The sequence below is a fragment of the Cynocephalus volans genome, chromosome 3 (assembly GCF_027409185.1).
Source record: "Cynocephalus volans isolate mCynVol1 chromosome 3, mCynVol1.pri, whole genome shotgun sequence".
NCBI classification, from domain to species: domain Eukaryota; kingdom Metazoa; phylum Chordata; class Mammalia; order Dermoptera; family Cynocephalidae; genus Cynocephalus; species Cynocephalus volans.
In genome coordinates this window covers 4896443-4900990 of record NC_084462.1, presented here as the reverse complement: position 1 = coordinate 4900990, position 4548 = coordinate 4896443, and positions in this window count along the sequence as shown.

Below are 4548 nucleotides of genomic sequence, written 5' to 3'. Positions count from 1 at the left end.
ACAGCCATTAACACCAAGGACAAGTGTTCGGTTACCCTTGCTGGCCAGCTGCAACAAAACACAACAAAACAAAAACAACAATAAGACACAAAGGACTGGATACCTATTCTCAGGAGAAGAACTGGAGCTATGAAGAGGATCGTTCCTCATTTCTGCCTACATGGAATCTGGTCCTGACTACATCTGCCCAGCAAAATTGCACATTTGCTGTGGACCAGATGCTACTGGGTACCTCTTCTCTTTTTCTTTTCTGTATGAGACAGTTTTACTTCTCTGTTCCACCGTAGTGTGTTAAGAGTGAGGACAACTCCCTTGGGCTCTGAATCAAGAGTACTCTCATTCGGGTTTCCATACTGGCCAGCCACCAAAACAACAACAACAACGAACAGGGGGGTCTTGAGACTATCATGAAATCCCTGTTTGTAACTGAAGTGATGTTTGGGTTGGACTTTTCCCTTTTTCTCTATTATGTGTTCTCTGTATGTGTTTTTCTCTATTGTGTGTTCTCCCATACTGTGTGTGTAATAGGATATTTTTAAAACTTCCTATACTTATTATAAATGTTGTTTTTGACAGTAGGAGGAATGTTTCAGATGGTGAGACTGAGAAACCACTGTTGATGATTTCAACATGATTACATTCGTGAGCTTTCTTCTGTTTGGAATCTCAGTTTAAATCAGTGCAGCCAGATGCCTACAAGCTTAATTCAGTCCTTTCTTTCAAAACACTTCATATATTTGTTTTCAGCATAGCTTATACTATTTTTTAGTTTTAACGAATTTCTTATAAGTGGCTTATCATGTAATGAAATACTGGTGCCCTAGGCTGTGTCACATATAGTGTGACAGTGTCACCACTCCTGGATAACAGCATATAAGACATCATGTCCTGCATATGTTGATGTACACCTCAAATATGTTAATTTTTGAGCACCTGAGCATCTCATTTTCCACAGGCTCTGCCCCTCCCCACACTGTGTATGAAACTGTGTGCAGTGTGGGGAGGGGAGGGACCTGTGGAAAATGAGATGCCCAGATTCTCAAAATTAATACACTAGGAGGTACCAGCATACTGCATCTAGATCAATGTTAATGACATATTTGAGGAAAGGCCAGGACTAGGATTTAGAAGAGCAAGAGTGTAGGGCAGGGTGTAAATGACAATATGGGAGCAGAGCTCATGCTTGCAAATCTATTGAATGTGATTATGCTGAGGCAGTTAAAATCCCCATCTTGGAAAAAGAGAGGAACTGATTTAGCAAATAGCTTAATACCCATTCTGTAGGAACTTTATTATGGGCATGGGGCAAGTGGAAAAGATTAAAAAGGAAAAGAGTATGATGTGGGAAGAATGCAGGTTTACATCTATTTCACCATGGAGTGTAAGAAATTGCCTAACTTTCCTATTAAATATAATGAGATATTTAAATGTTAGGTTATTATACCAAGATGTGCATGATAAATCTACCCAAGGAGAGAATAATTCTTAGAATAAAATATTTGTACCAAAGCATAAGAAGTCATTAGAATTGAAATAAAATCCCAAAAATTATTTTTAAAAAACTACATATACTGTAAAAAAGAATGTAGAAAAATGCAACAGAAAAAGCAATACATCTTATATAACAAACTAAAGCAAATCAATTTAATGGTATTTTTGTGACTAAGACAGTAACCTAATTTTTTAAGAGTACTTTCTCAAGATATTAAAAGCTCCCAATTTTAAAAATGTAATAGATTTGGGGAGGGGGCAGTTGGGCGATACCTGGATCTAAACCCTTTCCCTTGGCGTTATAAAACCACACTTTAACCAACTGAGCTAACCAGCCAGCCCTAAAAAAAGTAATAGGTTTAATTGTGAAAAGTGTATGTTAATAGTAGATACCAAGTCACACGAAGACGTACAAGGAATAACTAACACTATTTTATCACAAAATATTTGAGGTTATATAGGTTTGGGGAAAACTAACATTAACCTACAAACACTCAGAAGGAAATTTTCTTGTAAAATATATTAAAAATATTTATCTCTTGATCCGAGCATCCCACAGATTACAGATATAAAACAAAGAACACAAAGTGTCATTAAATATATGAAACTAATTATTAAATAAATCAAGTTCATTTATAACAATGAAATTTTCAAGATGAAAGTATCAATGGTAAACAAAACAAATTACGATACACAAAAAATATAGGCATCCTTCAACTTCATAAGCTCCCTCAGTAGGATGCATCAAAATCATATTTGTTGAAGAATGTACAATAGTACACACATGAGATGAACAATGTGGCACAAACAGTACTTTAGCCAACAGCCACAATATCCTCCCTAGGAAAATTTCCTGCCATGTTTTATTTCCAGCCCAAACGGGATGATCATATTCTGTTTTATCAACGTTGTCACACTGCCCTTAGGAGACATTGTTAAACTACACAAAAACCAGAAGGACAACTGGAGGCACTTATCACTCAGCCTCTCTTGATACTTTCTATCTCAGCATCCAGGGATATGCTGACCAATCTACTCAGTGGCTTCAAGAGGCACTTTCGTATGTAGCAGGATAATATCAGAACACAGTAATCAGTGTTCTTCAAGAATTTGTTATCCAGTAAACCCCCTGCATGAGAGAGTCCACTAGAAGTTGTCAATCACCTAAAGGTGCGTTATCATAGCAGAAAAAGAGGAACATGTACTTCAAAAGCAAGAATCAGGCAAAATTTTAGAATAATATGAAATGAGGAGGTTCTAGGTTTTTCCATGTTCCTGGATTAGGTAGAGAGCTGAAAGAGAAAGAAAAGACGAGAGTAAAATAAGAGGGTCAAATTTTGTGGTGTTCTTGAGAAGGGGCAGTGTGTTCTGCCCACAGGCTGCAGGGTAAGCACCTGAGAGACCATCCCATGTAGGAATGGGCGTCAGAGAGAGGATCTCTCTTTTCAGTCTTTCAATCAATGTTGAGTAACAATCTCAAAGATCCACCCTGTGAGGAAAGTGGAGTTGGTTTGGCCAGGCCCTCTCACCTCATGTCCAGCTAGGTATGATTCAGCACATCCTTTGTAAACAAGTTACCTAAGAGTAGAGTTAGTGCGCACGTGCACCCGTGTACCCCTTGACTCGTTGCCATCAGTGTGTACTTTTCGGTCTGGAAGGCAGCGGCTGTGTACTGCTGGTCAGCGGAGCTCACATCTGGAATAAAGCATGTCCACTTTGCCGGCAGCTGCTTGGTTTTTCTTTCGCTTACCTGACTCAGGACCTGCACGGGATGGGCAGAGGGGGTCTGTGATCCAGCCTGACATACCCTATTCTCCTTTACACACATGTTCAAAGGTAGAAGTGAAGAAATGGCTGAGGGGCCTAAGCAGGTAGAGAGGGCTTGACACAGCCCTTCTAAGTTTCATAAAACCCCAGATCCAATGGAAGGGAAGCTATTTTTTTTTCTATCTCCTGAGAAATTCTCATAGGTACATGAAATGTGAATGGAAACTGAATAGGTCCTGGAGTCAGGCCTATGAAGCCTCAGCTCTGTATAGACAGAACTGAGCATCAGATGCAAACAAGTACAGATGCTCTTTGATTACAATGGGGTCATCTCATGATAAACTCATCATAGGTTGGAAATATTGTGAGTAAAAAATGTCTTTTATACAACCATAGCCTACCTTAAACATGCTCAAAATATTCACATTTTTTTACAGTTGGGCAAAACTAACACAAAGGCTATTTATAATAAACCTGTTATAAAAAATTTTGAATCAAACATGTATAGTTTTATTGCATATCACTTTCTTACCACCATAAGGTCATTTTTTAAAAAAAAGATAAAATTGACAAACCAGTTGCTAGACTAACCCAGAAAAAAAGAGAAAAGACTCAAATAAATGAAATCAGAAATGGAAAAGGAGACATTACAACTGATACCTCTGAAATACAAAGGATCACTAGAAACTATTATGAACAACTATACACCATAAGTATGAAACCTAGAGAAAATGGATAAATTCCTGGACATATGATTTACCAACACTGATCCAAGAGTAAATAGAAAAACTGAATAGACCAATACAAATAATGAAATTGAATCAGTAATAAAGTCTCCCAACAAAGAAAAGCCCTGGACCAGATGGCTTTTCTACTGAATTCCACCAAATCTTTAAAGAACTAATTCCAATACTTCTTAAACTATTTCAGATCATTGAAGTGGGCAAATTTCTTCCAAACTCATACTTTGATGCCACCATTATCCTGACACAGAACTGGGTAAGGACACAACAAAAAAAGAAAACTACAGGCCAATATCCCTGATGAACATGGATGCAAAAACCCTCAGTAAAATACTAGCAAACTGAATCTAACAGCAGATCAAAAAGATTATACACCATGATCAAGTGGGATTTATCCCAGAGATGCAAAGATGATTCAACGTATGCAAATCAGTAAATGTAATACATCATATCAACAGAATGAAAAAATATGATAATCTCCATAGATGCAGAAAAAGCATTTGATAAAATTCAACATCTTTTTATGAAAAAGTCTCTCAATGAATTA